Source organism: Engystomops pustulosus, chromosome 11, assembly GCF_040894005.1.
Source record: "Engystomops pustulosus chromosome 11, aEngPut4.maternal, whole genome shotgun sequence".
NCBI lineage: Eukaryota > Metazoa > Chordata > Amphibia > Anura > Leptodactylidae > Engystomops > Engystomops pustulosus.
In genome coordinates, this window is record NC_092421.1 from 6,758,310 (window position 1) to 6,778,801 (window position 20,492).

At 43.7% G+C, this 20,492-nt stretch overlaps 1 long non-coding RNA gene across 2 annotated transcripts; it reads left to right on the forward strand.

Moving 5' to 3' along the window:
• Positions 1–27: 27 nt before the first annotated feature.
• On the forward strand, positions 28–18,290 carry LOC140105615 (uncharacterized). 2 transcript variants are annotated; one of them, XR_011850612.1, is made up of 3 exons: positions 28–165; positions 10,204–10,774; positions 15,019–18,290. It is a non-coding gene; the product is annotated as an uncharacterized lncRNA (long non-coding RNA). The 2 variants fall into 2 exon arrangements; XR_011850611.1 differs by lacking the exon at positions 15,019–18,290 and having other exon boundaries at positions 10,204–13,992.
• Positions 18,291–20,492: the final 2,202 nt, after the last annotated feature.

A 20,492-nucleotide genomic window follows, 5' to 3' on the forward strand; every position in this document is an offset into this window, starting at 1 on the left:
CTCAAGATCCTGCGCAGCATAGGTCAGAACGGGGTCACGTGGGCTGCGGTGCGTTCCACGCCTCGTCACCACTGCTGTGTGGGGGGCGTGTTCTGTGTTGTAAGATGACGTCATCGCATCCAGTCTTCTGCTCTCGCTGCTGCACGGAGGACGTCAAGTGAGGGGGTGTGTTACCTGTCACCGGCTGTGGCCGCCGGGCGGTGGTGCGGGCGGGGGCGTGTCACAGGGCGAGGGCATCGGGCATTGGGCCTTTGTTATGACTGAGGAAGGGTGTGCGGGGCTCATCCGCTGCACGCTGTATGTAGAGATTTGCTGGGATGACGTGTATATAACGTTTACATTGTGTGTACATAGTGACATCATGTACTAATGATGATGACGTCTGATGACATCACTATGTGTTATCTGCCGGGTAGGTTTAGCCCCCCCCCCTGTTTACGTTTTCTCAGCTTTTATTTTAAGATACAAGAGGGGAGAGAGACCTAAATAATCTCCTTGTACTGGTAGAATGAGACGTCCCTGTAATATTCTCATTCTGATACTCCCTCACTATTACTGAGCTAATGTTACACCTCCTGTCCCATAGCTCTGGTCCCCCACGTCATTCCCGCGCTCCCACCAGCCCCACGCCAAATTCTAATAGTCCTAAAAGTTTGTACCCCTCCAAGTGAACCTGTCACCTTCCAAGGAAAGGAAGGAAGATCTGGGCACAATCCACAATAGTTTACACCCCAAACAAGCGTCCTTAGTGGAGAATAAATCACCGGAGCAGGGATAGTCGCCCCATAGAGTTCCAAAAGGCGTTACTCTGCCAAGACAATACGGTCCAAACATATATAAGTATCGGAGGAAGAAGCAGCAGCGGCGCTCACCAATGTGTGGAACTTCTTTATCTCCTAAATGGTGCAGTGCAGGGGTAGAGCGGGGCCTTACGATGGGCCGTTTCGCACCAATTAGTGCATTCTCAAGCCGTTGAGCGCTGCTTCTTTCTTCGATACTTATAAACCTGTCACCTTCCTCGTAATAATTGTAATTCCCCTTAATTTCCCTTTAATTATTCCGATTTTATGCCTCCTAGAAGTTCTAACTTTTTAAAGGGGTTGGTTTGGTATATGAAGTTATAATACAGGCGGTCCCCTACTTAAGGACACCTGACTTACAGACGACCCCTAGTTACAGACAGACCCCTCTGCCCACTGTGACCTCTGGTGACCTCTCTGGATGTTACTATAGTCCCAGGCTGCAATGATCAGCTGTAAGGTGTCTGTAATGAAGCTTTATTCATAATCCTTGGTCCCATTACAGCAAAAAATGTTTGAACTCCTGAATGTCACTGGGGCCAAAATTGTTTTGGTCTGGATCTACAATTATAAAATATACAGTTTCGACTTGCATACAAATTCAACTTAAGAATGTATGGGGATCGGTGGAGTTTTGAACCGCGGTCCTGTCTTTATATGTGACTGGAGCAGCAGGTCCTGTATACTCGCTGTCTGTACCTGTCTGATCATTGTTGGGCACAGTTACAAAGTGCTTAATATCACTGAAATAATCTTGTGCAAAATGTAATAATTCTGCTATGTTGTTATATATATGATCTAAATTTTGCTTACCTGAAAATTTCTTTTCCTCGAAGTCCAAAGGCAGCACTGATGGGGTAAGAGTCTGGAGTCCTAATTATGACAGAAGAACACAATAACAATGTTAATTAACAATAAATCAATTAACCGACTGCCCTATAAGTATCCTAGGAGTCAAGGAAGAGGCGTGTTTTATGCAGCAAAAAAATGATTTTATTGGGAGGGAATATAATAGTGCTGCCTTTGGACTTCGAGGAAAAGAAATTTAGGAAAAGAAATTTAGATCTTCCTCTCGTCCTACAGGCAGCACTGATGGGATTTAGGTAGCAAATCAAAGGGGGGGACAAATTTTCGAAGCCACTGTAGATAGCACCGATATGCCAAAGGCTGAGCCAGCTGAGGAGACATCCAGCCTGTAATGTTTAGCAAAAGTATTAGAAGAAGTCTAATAGAAGAAGAAGAAGCTGCTTGACAGATCGGATCTATAGAGAGCATTGCATACTCTGCCCAGGAAGTAGCAGTAGATCTTGTGGAATGAGCCCTAATTTGTAAGGGTGAAGGTTGTCCCAAGGCTCTGTAAGCCATGGAAATAATCTGTATTATCCATCGAGAGAGAGAGGCTGCAGAGACCTTCATCCCTTTTCTTGGACCTTGAAATTGGAGAAACAGAGATTCAGATTTTCTAAAAGATTTTGTCTTCTCTAGAAAAGTCAAGACGGATCTTCTAACATCCAGAAGATGCAGAACTTGCTGATGAGCATTAGCAGGAGTTGGACACAAAGCTGGAAGATAATATTCCTGATTTAAATTAGAAACTGAGGCCACTTTAGGAAGAAACGATGGAACGGTTCTTAGTATGATGCAGTCTGGTCTTATCTGTAAGTATGGCTCTTTGCAGGATAAGGCTTGCAGCTCTGAAATTCTTCTAGCAGTGGAAACGGCAACTAAAAAGAAGGTCTTCCACGATAAACATTTGAGAGAAGCTTCCTGTATAGGCTCAAAGGGAGGTTCTGTGAGATGATGTAGAACCAAGGCAAGATCCCACTGTGGACATGGTGGTCTAATAGGAGGTTTGATGTTCCTTAAAGCCTTGAAGAATCTCCGTACTAAATGATTAGATGAGAATCTATTGTTATTTAAAGCATTGATTGCAGCAAACTGAAGCTTCAAGGTAGCAGGTTTTAAACCTTTATCAAGGCCATCCTGTAGAAAAGTAAGAATATCTGAGACTGAAGGTTCAGATACAGAATTATCTGAACACCAGGATGTGAAGACTTTCCAAACTCTACCATAGGACTTAATGGTCGCTGGTCTTCTAGCTGACAACAATGGGGCAAATTTACTTACCCGGCCCATTCGCGATCCAGCGGCGCGTTCTCTGCTCTGGATTCGGGTCCGGCCGGGATTCATGAAGGCAGTTCCTCCGCCGTCCACCAGGTGGCGCTGCTGCGCTGAAAATCATCTCCACGCGCCGGAATGCACCACCTCGGACCAGGTGAAGGAAAGCGGTCACCAAGCGACACTTTTTCGGGTTTTAAATGCGGCGGTTTTTCCGAATACGTCGGGTTTTCGTTCGGCCACGCCCCCCGATTTCCGTCGCGCGCATGCCGGCGCCGATGCGCCACAATCCGATCGCGTGCGACACAATCCCGGGGCAATTCAGGTACAATCGGCGCAAATCGGAAATATTCGGGTAACACGTCGGGAAAACGCGATTCGGGCCCTTAGTAAATGACCCCCAATGTGTTTATAACTCTGGATGAAACACCTAGACCTGTTAGGGTCTTCTTCTCAATCTCCAGGCCGTAAGCTGTGGCTTCTGTGGTGATGGATGGAAAAACCCCATCTGTTCCAAGAGATGTGGAACTGCAGGAAGTTTCCAATATTCGCCCTTGGACAACCTCATTACAAGAGGAAACCATACTCTGCGTGGCCAAAATGGTAGGGTCAGAATTGCATTCGGTTTCTCTTCTTTGATTTTGTAAAGTATCCTCTGAATGAGCGGTATCGGAGGAAATATGTAAATGAACAGGTTGGTCCAGGGAAGAGACAGGGCATCCACTGCATAGGGTTGGTCTGACCTGTAAAGAGAGCAAAACATTGGCAACTTCCAGTTCTGTTTGGTCGCCATCATGTCTATTTGTGGATAACCGAACCGACTGACAATCTGTTGGAAGATAACACTGTTCAGGGACCATCACAGTTTGATGAGGGGTCTGCTCCTGGTACCCCCTTGCTTGTTTATGTAATAAACACATGACAGATTGTCGGTCTGTACCTTCAAATGCTGTTTTTTCAGCTGGGACTGAAAGAATTTCAGGGCTAAATAAATGGCTTTCAATTCTCTTTGATTTGAGGACAGAGTCCTGTCTGTGTAATTCCATTTGTCCTGAACCCAGAGATTGCCGAGGTGGGCCCCCCAACCAGAGGATGAGGCATCGGTTGTCAGGATCTGGGGTTGAATAAAACGTAAAGATCTGCCGGACGCCAAATTCTTCCTCAACCACCAACTGAGGCTGACTCTGTTCTGAGGAGTTAGTACAATCGGTTTGTCGAATCCTGCTGGAGATTTGTTCCAAACAGCCAGAATGTTGAGTTGTAGCTGTCTGAAATGTGCCTTTGCCCAAGGAACTGCTTCTATTATTGAAGTCATCAGACCCAGGACCCTCATGGCTGTTCTGACCGTTGTGCATCTTGTCTTGATAAGGTAGTGCACGGACTGCTTGATTTTCAAGATTCTCTCCTGAGGAAGATGAATAGTCATACTGCACGAGTCGAGAATATACCCCAGGAACTGAATTCTGGTTGTTGGAATAAGAAGGGATTTTTCCCAATTGATTAGGAAACCCAGTTGTTGTAGAAGATCGATTGTCATCTGAAGATGAAGTTTCAAGAGAGATTGATTCTCTGCTATGATCAGCCAGTCGTCCAAATAGGGCACGATCTGTATCCCCCGAAGTCTCAGTGCAGCCGCCAGAACTATGGTGGTCTTGGTGAAGACGCGAGGGGCTGATGTAATGCCGAATGGCAGACAGGTGAACTGGTAGTGAAGAGTTCTTGAATTGGTCACAATTGCTATTCTCAGATATTTTCTGTGACCTCTCCTGATGGGAATGTGGAGATAGGCATCGGCCAGGTCTATTTTGGCCATGTAGTTGCTTTGCTGTAGAATGGCGGTGGCTGATTTTATGGAGTCCATCTTGAATGCAATTTTGGTCAAAAATCTGTTTAGATAGCGGAGGTCTATAATTAATCTCCACCTGTTGTTCGGCTTTGGTACAGCAAATATGGCGGAGTACACTCCTTTTCCTCTTTCTGACAAAGGGACTTCTTCTAGAGCTCTTTTTTGGATAAATTTGTGCAACAAGGGAAGGATCTGAGATTTCTCGATTTTTGTACTCAAAAAAATCTTTCTGGCGGAATCTTGTCGAATTCCAAAGCGTATCCGTTTTTTACTGTGGACAGTACCCAAGCATCGGATGTGATGTCTGTCCATAAGTGAGCGAAGTCTGCCCTTGCACCTACTGGAGACAGACCTGGCATGGCGTCAGAAGTCAGGATTCTCGTTTTTTTTTACTGTGGAAGACAATTCTGTCTTTAGACTTCTGAACTCCTCTACGTCGGTTACGAAATGCACGAAAAGGTCTTTCCGGTCTTGCTTTTCTAGGTGGAAAGCTCGGTTTTTTGGAGGTACTGACTATTTGTGGAAAAGAGTTCCCCTTATCTTCACTAAGATTCTTCAACACCTCCTTTAGGTCTTTCCCAAACAATGGGTGGAAGGGAAGTGAACAGAAGTGATGTTTGGAGGCTACATCCCCTATCCAGGGCTTTATCCACAGGGCACGACGTGCAGAGTTAGCCGTTAGCATGTTCTTAGATGCAAGTTTTAAAGAGTCAAGAGAAAAATCACACAGAAAATTGCCTGCAAGTTTAACAGAAGACAAATTCTCATAAATTTCTTCTCTAGGGACTCCATCCAAAATGTCCCGACCAATCTGGCTTAGCCATAATCTTAAGGCTCGTGCAACAGGCACAGTAGCAAGAGATGCCTTAGCCATGGCTGCTGAAGCTTCTGCGGAGCATAGCGTCAGCTTTCCTGTCAAGAGGGTCTTTAAGTAAAGAAGATTCGTCTGCAGGAAAAATAGATTTTTTAGATAGTTTAGCCACTGGGATATCAATCTTGGGAGGCAATTCCCATTCTTCAGATTCCTTAGGGTCGATTTTGTATACTGCTCGAAAACGAGACCCCAAATCAAATCTTTTTTCAGGCTTAGACCAACCCTGTTCAAAGAGGACTTTAAGATCAGGATGACTAGGCAATACTTTGGCTTTTTTCCTGGGAAAATAAAAAAGTGCATCTTGGTTAACAGAGTCATTATGACTCTCATCTGTCTCCATTACACTTTTAACCGCCTTGATCAATTTAGAGGTTTTATCTTTGTGAAACAGAAAAAAATCCTCAGATACATCTGGCCCAGAACCTTCCGATTCAGGGCTATCCCCAGAAATTATCTGGGCTTCTGAGCAGCTACTAGAAGGCAAAGATATAGAAGATGATTGCCTACGATGTTTTCTACGTTTATGATGTCTTTTAGACTTCTTTTTCTTTGAACTCATCTCTTCAAATACAGCAGACATTTTTTCCTTCATCCACTGAAAAAAGACATCTCCTCCTGAAGTCTGAGCAGGAGCTGCACAAGGGGCACAAACATCATCAGGGCAATCATCCGGTATAGGCTGCTCACAGCTAATACAGTCTCTATGATGAGACTTTCTCTTCCTTTTACCAAGGCTGGACATCTGTAACACAAACAACAAGTGTTAGGACATGCCAAATGAAGGAACAAGGGCACTCATGAAAGGAACAAACCTTAAGCTCAGACTGACTCTGCTGCCTGGCAGGTGCAGAGAGCGTACCTGAACAGTACAGCCTTAAAACATTCCCAACAGGAAATGCAATGCACCTGGTCAGAGGCGACACCCGGGCTAACAACCAAATCCTTCTAACATAAGAAAAGGATGCAGGGGACGCGCAGAGCCCTAAGGTTAGCAAGAGCTTTGTTCACAACAATATAGAAACCACCTTACGGTACATTGCAGATGGTGGCTTCAGGAAAGAGGGAGAGGCGGCAATACAGCAGCTATACCCCAAAGTATTGAGTGCAACACAAATCTGACCTCCACTTCTCTGCTTATTCAAAAGCCGTACCTGAGAATACAGCGGTTCCCGCTTCCAATGGGAGACGCGGTAGGAGGGGAGTTTATCCAGAAACTCCGAAAATACTGGACTTCCGCCACCACGGGGGGGAAGGACAGCCTCAGAATGTAATTTCACCAGGATTGCACTGGTAAGACATTTGCTTCTACCCTGCTGGACGTGCACCACAGCCCAGGCCTCAGGGGAGCAAGAGGATACTGGCAGTAAACCTAATTAGGACAGAAGAAAAAAACACGCCTCTTCCTTGACTCCTAGGATACTTATAGGGCAGTCGGTTAATTGATTTATTGTTAATTAACATTGTTATTGTGTTCTTCTGTCATAATTAGGACTGCAGACTCTTACCCATCAGTGCTGCCTGTAGGATGAGAGGAAATATTATATTGTTATTATTTCCATAGAAAGCAGCGTCTAGACTATTTGATGAATATTTGGCTGATAACCAAATTTCTTCTGCTTACAAATGAGTGTATTAAAAGAAAAAAAAGTATCGCATTCCAAGTGCTATAGATGTCACAATGAGGAAAGGTTTAGTCCATAGGGTACGGACGATGTGTCCCATATATAAAATCTAGAATCTATTTTGGATGTGTTTCCTAAACCAAACAGCTTTATCATCAGCTTCAGCTCTAAGATGCTAGAAGTCGCTGTCTCCACCAATTTTTACTCTCCTATACTGAACATGATTACAGTATAATGAGGATGTTGGGAGTTTGGGTTCTTTGCAACTGGCCTTCCCCCCATGTGGTCATTTATTGGATTGTATTTTCTTTATAGGGATCCTACCACCACATATGTACCTATAAAGGTAGATCGGGTGGTAGGTGCATCTATAGGACCTGATTATAGACCTTTTAAGAGCTAATCCTCACATCCCCACAATCTTTTACTAACTTTTATTTCCCAAATATGTAAATTTTGTAAAGAGGCTACTGGGGCGTGGAGTAGGCGGAGCTGAGGCTACACGAGGCGGCTTCTCCACGCCCCAGTAGCCTCTATGATCCTCCTACCAGAAATTTTCAGCGTGCAGGTCCTCGTAGCTGCGCGCCCTCATGTTGTGGAACCTGCTGCCTGCACAAGTCCTTTAGATGCACCTACCCTTTATAGGTAGATCCAAGGTGGTAGGTTCCCTTTACATCTACCAGGATGAAAGATTGAAATGCATTAGTAGCTAAAAGAAGGGCGGATGCTGCCAGAGGGGGCGCACCCCGGTATGTCAGGGCTTGTACACAAACCTTCGTACTGGCTGTACAGTGGGTACCAAAAGTATTTAGACCCCTTTAAATGTTTCAGTGTTTGTTTCATTGTAGCCAATTGGTAAGATTAATATATGTCTATAAATATATAAAAAGTAGAGGGTTAGGGTTACTTGAGGATGGCTACATCTCCACTGGTGAAATAAACACCTGTTTGACTCGGAGTGCTGCTTTTCTACTTTTTGCCTATTGTCTATAAATATATATATATATAATGTCTATATGATGGTATTACCTAGAGCACCTGAGCCCCTATGATGTAAAGGTGTAGATCATTTTCATTTGTAGCGCTATTGTTTTTAAGGTCTGTTTAGGTTTTTAGATAAGATAAGGTGTTTAGGATCAACTGGTAAAAAAACAAACCTAGTGACGCTTCTCTGGTTTGATCACCAGGGGGAGCTAGTAAACACATTGTACATTGGAAGGAATAAACTGATGACCTTTGGAAAAAAATTATAAATATTTTAAAAACGATAGTAGCACAAACATTTACACTAGTTTTTTGTTTGATTCTGATTATTAATGTGGGGGGGGGGGCTGTCTGACCTTTTGACCTTTACAATTTGCTTTATTTTCATAAAAACAAAAGCAGCACAATTTTGACACCAATATTGTTAGATGTGAACATGGTGGTGGTGGTGGGCAACTTCACAAGGTGGGGTACACTTCTTATAACTGGTGACCATTCTGAGTAGGACTCGATGACCACAACTCTCTGGGTATAATTAATCAGCCAGTTTTTAATAAATGCAAGCGATTCCTACCAAACCAATAGACCTTATTTTACTCCTTAGGTCTCTATGAGGGACAGCGTTAAATGCCTTTACAAATTCTAAGAACACAATATCCCCCCCCCCCCCCCAATCCTAGTCTAAATATCCTGCCACCCCTGCTAGGATCTTCTCCCCTAGCACAGCAGATCCCCTTCCATTCAGGTGCAAGTTTTCTGCAGAATACCCCAATGTAATGTCAGCCCTGCGCTCTAGGAACCAAAATTTCTCTGAGCCACGCATTTAACTCCTTGAGCTCCTGCTGTTTTCTTTGTGTAGCACATGTCTATTTCTATATCTATATTCAGAGTTCTGTTTTTTTTTTAATGGGGCTTGGTTGCATAAAAAAAAAAAGATTATCGTATATACTCGAGCATAAGCTGAGACCCCTAATTTTAACACAAAAACCTGGAAAAACCTATTTGCTCAAGTATAAGCCAATGGTGGGAAATGCAATGGTCACAGCTTCGAGTATATAGCCAGCTAGCCCCTGGAGTATACAGCCAGCCAGCTCCCTGGAGTATACAGCCAGCCAGCTCCCTGGAGTATACAGCCAGCCAGCTCCCTGGAGTATACAGCCAGCCAGCTCCCTGGAGTATACAGCCAGCCAGCTCCCTGGAGTATACAGCCAGCCAGCTCCCTGGAGTATACAGCCAGCCAGCTCCCTGGAGTATACAGCCAGCCAGCTCCCTGGAGTATACAGCCAGCCAGCTCCCTGGAGTATACAGCCAGCCAGCTCCCTGCCCCCAATGCCTGTAAAAAACAAACAAACAGTGTACTCGCTTTGCGAAGCCCCCTGGCAGAGCGTCCGACGTCACGATCCCGGCGATGTCATCACTGTACAGAAGAGGACCTGCCGGGGGGGGGGGGGGGGTTCATTAGAAGTTGAGTAAAGGGTTTGTAATTTTTCTTGACTCGAGTATAAGCCGAGGAGAGGTTTATACTCGAGTATATACGGTAAAGTGTAGTGGGTTTTAGAAAAACAGGATCGTGCAAGTGAATGGGTCCATTTTACTGTAGCGTTAGTGTTCCTAAAGAGGTTTTCACAGATCACGAGAACCAGGGGTCTGATGGGGTCTGAGGTACCTCCATCGGACCCCTCTTTGCTCCCCGAGATGGATAGAACCTAACTTACTTTGTGGGGAAAAACCCCCCTTTAATTGTTTGGGTTTTCAGCCTTTCAGATAAAAACGGGGAGAATAAATAAAATGGCAAAGCCGTCCAAACTATTAATAATGCCCCAGATTTAATTATGGAAACTCTTGTAAAGGCGGCGGCGATGTCCCATATACACCGGAAGATACTAGGAAATGTCTATCCAGCAGCTGGTGTTGTCTTCCGTTTGGCTTCGTGTGATGATGGATTTTCTCTCGTTACAGTGAAAACCACATTCCTCTGATGCGGCCTGAGATCTGCAGACACACAACGTTTCAGGTCGTCTCTGCGCTCGATGTTCTGCCTGGGATTCCTGATGACTTAGAAGAACGGTATCGGGTGGCCGCAGCGTCCGCTATCGGATTGATCAGTCGGCACATAGTGTAGCAAACAGGAAGCAGTGACGGAGCTCGCACCTAAGGCATCTATGTAGCTTGGAGTCTGTTTGCTATCAGAGTTCTCAATGTTTACTCTTCTTGGGCTCTAAGTCTTCTCTCTCTCCACTCGTAGTCACTTCTATTACTACATCAGACACACAACAGCCATGTGTTCATTTATCATGTCCTTCAATGATCCACTCAGCGTCACAACAAGCAGCACAAAAACTTTAGTTGGGACTGACGCGAACGATACATTGACCACCCCAGAGGAATGTAATGAGAAGACAAGTGAGACCTCGCCCCTGGAGGAGGTAGAAGGGAAGACGCCCGTGCCCCCGAGCATCGAGGATACACAGTCTACAGTGGAGACTAACCTAGAGGAGCAAAACATGCACCACATCAATGCCAACAGCTGGTTTGTGGCTTATTTAATCTTGTAATCTGTTCATTGAATGTAGGTTTTTGTAATTCTACCCAGGCAAGCTTTTAAGATACTGTCATTAACGATTATGTTGTAGCACAATTAAATGTGCCCCCCCCCCCTTACCTCGGCTCTAAATTTAAGGGCTATTCTATAGGACAGTGGTGGCGAACCTATTGGACAGGTGCCAGAGATGTCACTCAGAGACCACTCTGTGGGTACCCAAGACTTTACTCCACCACAGCGTTCACCAGAAAGGACTGAAGGCAGCCCTGGGTAGTCCGGGATGTGCCACTCATCCTGGGCTGCCGGGGGAGTGGGGAGTTATTTATGGACAGTGTTAGGATAGTGTAGCAAATGCAAACTCTCATTGTGGCTTCCCTCCAGGGTCTCTCTGTAGAGGAAGAATGGTGACTCCTGCAGGAGGACCTCCAAAGATAATGCACTTCTGTCATCACCTTCTCACTTTCCCTGCAATTCCATACGGCCAGTAAAGTGTCGCTTTAAAATATCGCTGAGAGCAGCATCCTGGGACTGCAGGAAGATTCAGGGTTTGGTGAACTCTGTCCTTGGACGATGGCCTGAGTGCCTGCAGAAAGGGCTCTGAGTGCCACCTCTGGCACCCGTGCCATAGGTTCGCCACCACTGCTCTAAAGGGCTCACCATCACTTCCATAGGATATTCCATCAAAGTTGTACATAGGATGTAAGGCGGTGGATGACAAACCCAGCTAACGGCTTCATTAGTTATCCCTTGTGGCACCCACTTTTGCACAGGAACCGAAAACAATTTGCTGGCTTTCCACCAAGACGGCCAATATCTTTGGTTTAATAAACTGCTGTGGGAAAATGAAAACTGAGCTCTAATCGGTTGCCATAAAGAACAGATTTGTTCTCGGACACCTCTAAAGAATTGCATACATATTCAGCAGTGGGACCTTCACCAGTGGGGAGGGGGAGACAGTGTAACAGCCTGTAAAGCCAGATGACAGAGGGGCTAGGGTAACCCCTCAGGATCATTAGCACAATTCTAAACGTTTCTTTTAGAAGGAAGGAGGCCATGGATAACAAATATAAGAGGATGACCACAGTCACGGTGTCTGGATCTGTAAGTAATGCCCCTGGTTTATCAGGCTTGGTTTTGATGGTAAATTTTCTAGGCTGTTTCCCGTTGTGCAGAGAAATCGGTCATGCTCCGTGTGTGTATCTCGTCTATGTTGATTTCTGGTCAGTCTGATAATATTACCGCCCTCAATAACTGTTGGTGATTACCGGTTACATTACTGTTGGATTTCACTGCACAAAGGATAAACCAGTCTTTAGTAATTGTGGGAAGAAGCATCTACAGCAGAGAAACGGAGCAAAAGCTTCAAGAAAATGCTGCTATGAAAAATTACATTCAGCCCATAATGGGTATAATAATAATAATAATAATTCCTTTATTTATATAGTGCACACACTACTCAGCGCTGCACAGAAGTTGCCAAATCAGTCCCTGTCCCTATGGGGCTCACAATCTAATCAACCTAGGAGCGTGGGAGGAAACCGGAGGAAACCCACACAAACATGGAGAGAACTCTTTGAAATATTTTTTTTAGGATCGAAATTTTTTTTTTTTTTTTTCAAGAGCCCCGAGTAGTGTAAAATAATGAATGAACTTATACTTCCCTTGGTCCTTACCTCAGGTCCAGGACAGAACCTACGGTCACCTCTGTTCATATACAGAGGCTGATTGGCGGTGACAGTGTGCACGGGCTAGCTGCAGCCTATGGCCTTTAGTACATTGTAGCAGGTCTGTGGATGTGATGCCACCACCAATCTTAGAGGCTTGTGGTCACAAGAGTGAAATATAACTTATCCATTTTTTTTAAACCATTTGGGACCCTCATTCATAAAGTGCCTGTAAACTGTGTGTATATATATATATATATATATGTATGTGTGTGTATATATCCACACATCTGCAACATTGGGGGTCATTTACTAAGGGCCCGATTCGCGTTTTCCCGACGTGTTACCCGAATATTTCCGATTTGCGCCGATTGTACCTGAATTGCCCCGGGATTTTGACGCACGCGATCGGATTGTGGCGCATCGGCGCTGGCATGCACGCGACGGAAATTGGGGGGGCGTGGCCGAACGAATACCCGACGTATTTGAAAAAATTTAAAAACCGAAAATGTGTCGCTTGGGAAGTGCTTACCTTCACCTGGTCCAGCTCGGTGTATTCCGGCGCGTTCAGATGATTTTCAGCGCAGCAGCGCCACCTGGTGGACGGCGGAGGAACTACATTCATAAATCCCGTCCGGACCCGAATCCTGTTCAGAGAACGCGTCGCTGGATCGCGAATGGACCGGGTAAGTAAATCTGCCCCATTGTGTATAGTTCTGAATTTGGATACACATGCTTTGCTAATGTCCCATTCATCTTTATGTAGTGTCCGGCATATCCATGCACATTCTGCCGAAATGTCAAAATGTAGATGAAATCCTACCGTGATTGTAATTTATGTACTTGTTGGGCTTTGCAGGCACAAAACCTTTGACCTGCTTCTGTGCACTGACATATCCTATGTTTAAAGGGGTTTTTCAAAACTTTTTTTTTTTTAATTTTGCAATCAGTATCCGATCATGGAGATCCAACTCCTGACACCATGACATGAGAAAAGGGGTTGGAAAGAGCTGCGCTTCCTTAGACAATGTCGTGTCACTTCTATCAGGTGCATGAAGCTGCACGGCCATTGTCTCAGCCGTCCCAGCACTTCCTAGAGTGAGACCCCCCCAATCTATCATAATAATAGGGCATGAGTATAAAAGTCTTAGAAAAACCCCTTTAACACAATGGGGCAGATATATTATTGCGTTTGCACTAGGTTTGCATATACAAAGTGTCTCCGGTGCTGTCACATGTATGTTTTATGTTCTTGCCCCTCAATTGTGTCTTGTTTGCACTTTGTCTCTATGCACTTTAGGGGGCCGTGGGTTCTTAGTTACATTTTTAGCTGAAATCTGACTCAATTCTGTTGCAACTGTAAGAATCCAAGTGCACAAAGCGAGGGCAGAGCAAACCAGTGCAAACTCTACCATCAGTCTATATCTCCACCAATGTGTCTAAATAAAAACTTGTTTTGTTTTTTGTTGCCGTTTGTCTTGGTGCTTGGTTTTTTTTGTTATTGCTTCTTCTAGTTTGTCCCAATAAATGTGCATTTATTGAGTCTGTGAGTGTCTCATTGCTTTCTAATCACGTCTGTCAGTAATTACATCTGCTGCCTGTATATTGGCTGCAAGACAGAAGACTTTGTCATTTTTCCGTGCACAACTTTTTTTTTTTTAATCTGACATATGAGGGCTTGTTTTTCTGAGCTAAAAAGTATTTTCAAATGGCTTCATTATTCGGGTAGAAATGGAATATTGATAAAAACTGATGATCTAAAACCGCTATTCACTACTTGTATATTAATTAAAACATTTACACAATTTGTGTTACCAAATAAAAAAAAAACTGGAAAAAATGCTAAATGATTCCGTAGGTTAGTGTAGGCTAATCTGTTCTGAGCAGAGTTTTCCTCTCCGAGGTGCAGTCTTGAGGGTGAGTATTCTTGTCCCGATGCTGGAAGTCTCGTGATGCTTTCCAAACACAATGCTCCACTTCTACTAGTAACTACTAACTGGTAAGTCCATTCCATGAAATGCCACATACTATTATAGAGACATTACAGTGTAACTGGCGGCTGTCTGCTGGGACCTTCACCGATCACAAGAGTGAGGGTCCTGTTCTCATACATTGATGGAGAGGGAAGTTGAGTATGTGTCCTGCTCATCCATTTAGTGCTATGGGAGTGTCAGGAATTGTAGAGCACTAATATTTACTGAACTCTGTTCTGTTCTCTGCAATTTCCAGAAGTCACATAGACAGAGATTGGAACAGCAGGATCCACGCCCAACCTAGGTAGAGGGGGTGAGCAGCAGCGCTCACCTCCTCCTCCTCTCCCAGGTGCCGCCGTGTGCCCGCCGTGCTACGGTACGGCGCGCACACGTGTGTCTGAATGTAGCCTTAGATTGTGCTGAAAGCACCTACTGCCGGCAGCCCTGAGGTCCTTCATAGGACCTCAGGGCTGCCATAGAAGGGTTTTGTGCTCTTCATGCATCATTGTTTATGTGGCTGTCTTTGCTGCCATTGTAGAGACGCCTTCTGCGTGAGGACTAATATTAATTTCTGCCTTGTTTGTTTCTTCTCTAGGTGCATTGCAGTTGTTACTATTGTGCTCTGCCTGCTGTTTTTCCTCTATTACTGCTTTTGATCCATCTACACGTGTTACCTCGTTGAAACATGTGATTGGACACTCATGAATGAAGAATGACCATCATCTTCATAGTAAATCTTTCAGATTTTAAAAAGCTACAAATGGCAGCAGGCACCTCCGTATTATCACACAGAATGTAGTGTTTCTCCATCACCATTTCCTTTTTTATGCATTTTTTTATTAAGTGTATCTAAAAATGACCCTTAAAATATTCAAAAGTTTGTAAATATTTTGGATATAAGAGGATCCACATCTCTGTAAAATCCCTTAAAGGGGATGGCCACTTTTCCTCATATTTTTTGTAATGTGTGTGTAAGTGATGGGGCAGGATATTATGTGTAGTCATTTACCAATACACATCTGTAAGACGTTCTGCAAAGCTTTCTTGATATGTAATGATCCTCCTGGATTTCATCAGCCAGAATTTCCTGTCCATAGGCAATCGCCCTGCAAGGACCTTTATCTTATGACTGCCCCTCCGCTGCATATTCGCCGCGGCATACATCAAGAGGCAGGAGGTTGCGCAGCGTTTATTCTACGCCAGGCAGGGCACAGGTACAGTAACGACCCGTGCCGGCCCACTACCGGCCACGCCCTCCACTCAGCCAGCCACTCCCCCCCTCCCGCCCCACTGGCGTGTATGTGGCGGAGAGGGCAAGTACTAGCAATAAATTGCCATTTTCGATTATTTCAGGGCATCTGCACCACTGACGTGGCACAGAGATCCTAATAAATACGCCCCATAGACAGTTAGAGATCACATGACCCTCCATCTGTGGCCATTTTATGGACAGGAATGTCCGGGTGATGAGGTGTAAGACAAAGAGGTTTCACTTTACATATCAAGAAATTGGAGCAGAATGTATATTGATAAATTTTCCAAATATCCCGCTCCCTAAAAACTTACATATTACAAAAACATAAGTTAAAAGAGCCTCTGCCCAAGTCTTTGGAGACAGGATCTTGTGGGCCACAAAGTGATCTACAGGAGGGAAGGAAGGATCCAAGGATCAAAAAAAGTGATGATGACAATGAAACATGACATCATTTATTATTTCCACTTCTTATGGCCATTGTCCGGATTGATGCCGGATTGTTCTGATGATACAACAAGGTTTTGTCAATGGGAAAATAATCTGAAAAATGTCACATCGGTATTTCACTATTTCCAGTATTTCATGTGCCATTAGGAATGCCTGAAGGTTTTCCTTGGATATAAGTCAGTACCTTCTATCAGTAAATGTATATAGTGCTCGGGAGGTCTACAAGGTCCTCATTATATCCAACCGCTGCTTCCATTTTACCCGCCATGATGGAATATTCTGCCGTTAGTGGATTATCCTTTAGGATTGCCGTAGGTTACACATATTTCTCTCCAGCTGGAAGCTCCGTGGGGAGAATGGTTTTACCTGATGCTTTCCAGCTGATGCTTACAATCTATATACGATATATAACGTAATGCTCCATGTAGCATTGTGAAAATATGACCTATTTTTGCATCCATATTCTTATGTACCAAGGTAGCCTACTGAACTCGTAGGCATTGATGTCTAGTTGTGATTGCTACCTCTGCCATGCCTAGAGCTACACCACTGCCATGTATGTAGCTTCCTACCCCACTGTTTCTTCCAGACCGCTTTTTCAGGTCCCATAAACAGTGACACATAATGCATCATCCTCTTATTTAATAATTTAAGAACATTCCTGGATTAGTGGTAAAGCCATGTACCATTGCATAAAGTCGTAATTTCAGTTCAGTTTTGCATGTGTATTTTTAACCATACAATATACAGGAGGTCCCCGGCTTACAGACGACCCCTAGTTACAGACGGACCCCTCTGCCCCCTGTGACCTCTGGTGACCTCTCTGGATGTTACTATAGTCCCAGACTGCAATGATCAGCTGTAAGGTGTCTGTAATGAAGCTTTATGGATAATCCTTGGTCCAATGGCAGCAAAAAAAAAATGAAAATCCAATTGTCATTGGGACAAAAACATTTTTTGTCTGGATCTACAATTATAAAATATACAGTTCCGACTTACATACAAATAAAACTTAAGTCCAAACCCACCTACCTTGTACGTAACCCGGGGACTGCCTGTATACTTGTTATGCCAGAGGGACACTTTACATGGATGTATTTCTTCTACACCAAGCATAACAGAATTACATGCTGGGGTGCGCCTCATGATGCAGGATCTGTTGTTCTCTTTGCTTCTAATAGCTTAGTCTTTGAGAATAAAAGTGTCTTTTAAAAATTCTGCAAATGAGCCTCAGGGGCTCCTGTCTGCTAATTATTCACGCCTCCATTCAGTGTTTCTGCCCGCCTTCCCCTTCCCAGTTCTGACAACGTAGCCAGAAGGGGCTCCTGAGGCCTACGCAGGAGCACCTGAGGCTCATTTGCATAACGTGTAAGTGCGCTTGCTTTAGAAGAACTGCATCCATGTGGTAGGTTTTCTTTAAGGAGCATAAAAAAAGAAAAGAAAAGATAAATGCTTTAGTTAATCATTTTGTTGCCGTTTTGTTTTTAATTACATTTTTCCAAAAGTGACCACAATGGACAAATCTTTGCTGTCTTGCAGGTGCTTTCAGCGCTTCGTTGCATTAGCCATTTGTGAGTCTAAGTTAGAAATGTGATAGAAAATCTGTTACATTGTAAAGCTTCGGTCTTTTGGTCACATTTGGAACAATGTAGATGATAAACCGGACAGGTTTAGAGCTATTGAAAATAGTTTTTGGTATTTATTTGGAAATGCTCCTTAAATCTTCACTGACTTTTGCATATCAAATTTTGTATCAATTGATAGTACAAGCAAAAATAAGTAACGTTGTCACATATCTTGTATATCTTGTGCAAAACTACTCAAAAGCCTCTTGAGTGATATTTACAGTGGAATTATAGCACCACTCTTCTTGGGTAAAAAGATATTGATGAAATATCCAATATCGGGTGGTGGGTGGGGAGTTGGACACCCAGCACTTCCAGAGATCATCTGTTCTCAAAACCAATTGTTACAGAAAATTATTGTATTTAGGATAGATGGCACAAGGTGCCCTTCCTACTAATCTATGATGACCAACTCCATCAAAGACCAAAAGTACATTAGATAATTCCATTTTGAAACACATCGCAAACATTATATATAAAAAAAACAAATCAGGAATAGAACTCCAAATGACTATAATATCATCAGACCAAGGATACATCCAGGGGCATAGCTCGGAATATATAAGTGCACAGTGCATGTAAACTGGGGTTTTCCCATCTGGGCATTTACATTTAATTAAATTCACTTGCTTTATGTAAACATTTCTTCAATTGGATGTTAATTAAAAAAATGTTCCTGTGTGAAGATAATTTCCTATAAATGTAGGCATGTTGTCCCTTAGAAACGAGATAGCTTCCTTGGATACGACCACCCCGCACTCTGGCAGCAGTGGCCAGACATGCGCTATAGAGTCCTGCCGGACCACCAGGATTCAGTGATCATTACCACAGGACGGCTGCGGGACCTGCAGTAACTCCAGGACATTTCATATACAATAACCTTTTGTTTCTTTGTGCAATCCCTCCAGCAGAGGTGGTCGTATCTGAGGAAGCTATCTCGTTTCTAAGGGACCATATCACTACATTTATGAGAAATTATCTTCACACAGGAACATTTTTTTTAATAACATCCAATTGAAGAAATGTTTATATATGGCAGATTAATGAAACTGAATCTGAGTGCCCAGAGGAGAAAACCCCTTTAATGAGTGGGTATTTCTAGGGGTAACAATATCATTATATCATAAAGATGGTACAGTGGAATAGTGTCCAAAAAATCTGCACATACCCATTGAAAGCTCCCGGGTCCCAGTGGTGGTCAATTTCCCCAACACGCGTTTCGCGTTACCTCTGCTTCCTCAGGGGGCATAAAACTACTGAGTCTCCTCTCCCCACTATTTATCTAACTCCTACTGCTGACTCCTCCTACCAGCATCTGAATCCACCAACAGATTGAGCCGTCCCTACTTGCCCCACTTCCCAGGGGTTACATTATCCTCTCCTGCAGAGAATAACTCACATGCTAGGACAGTGGTGGCGAACCTATGGCACGGCTATCAGTGTTCACCAAACACTGAATCTTCCTACATCACCAAGGAGGCGTTGCTCCCTACCCCAATCCCACTTCCGGGGTGTGCTAAAATTCACATGGGATAGATCCTCAACAATAATGTCAGTCACTCATACCTTATTTTCGGGACATATCTACAGCGGGGATTACGTTATCGCAAGTATTTATCTGCGGATCAGTTCAAAAATTGACATCAATAATAAAATAGAAAAATAGCAAATTGTTCTCCATTATTGGGAAACATGCCCATCCCTATCAGGGAGCCTTCGGCTCGCCCACACTCCAGAGCACATATCCCCGGGGTACGGGCATCCCAAGGGGTACGGGCATGCACCCCAGCTTTGCTCCCATGAATGATGGTCTGACTGATAGACGGAGACAGGAGGTGTTCACTTTCTGCTCCATTCTGTGTTCATCGTTTGTTGAGAATGGATTAGTGCTGGGGGTTTTGTCGAGAATTAGTGCTGGGGGGTCCTTCACCAATTTCTATGGATATTTTATTAATATTTTTTTTCCTGGAAAACACCTTTTATATTAAGGGCAGTTTTACATGAGTGTAATGTAGGCGCATCTCATGCTTATATTACCGGCTGTGTGTTTGATGACTCAAGCAGGGTCATGGGTCATATCAGGGTTAGGTTGATGCCACACATGGTGATTTGAAACCGTTTTTGGTCCGTTAAAAAAAGCATGCGTTTTTTTTTAAAACGGATCCATTTTTTACAGGTTTTCTGAATTTGCGCAATTGAAAACGGACAAAAACGGATGCGTTTGCAAAAAAAACGCATGCATTTTTTAATGGACTGCTGAAAAAACGTGTGGTATCACCCTCAGGCTGTTTGTGGCCATGTTACGATCATGTGAAATTAGCCTTAATGTTAGAACAAATGTGTAAGGTGACGCTCATTTTAATGTTTTAGTAATAGCACTTTATTATAAGACACATTTTTGTATCTGCACTTTCAACCCCAAATGTTGCCTTGTGTTTAGAAAGTATTAGACAGTATACAATCAGCGGGGGAATCCGATTCTGTAATAATATTCTGCCATGACGATAATAGTATAATAACTGTACGTATCATTACAGTATAGCTCCCTACATATCTGTCCACAGTGGTTTTACTATCAATGTCATATGCTGTGATTTGTACAAATCAGTATTACTATACTACTCTGAATTATTATAATCTGTAGCGCTCATATCTATGACGGTTACTCTGTATGTCTTAGTCTTTACAGTAGTTTATTCCTACAGATATATGAGGACGCCGCAGAGAAGTTTTAAAACCCTC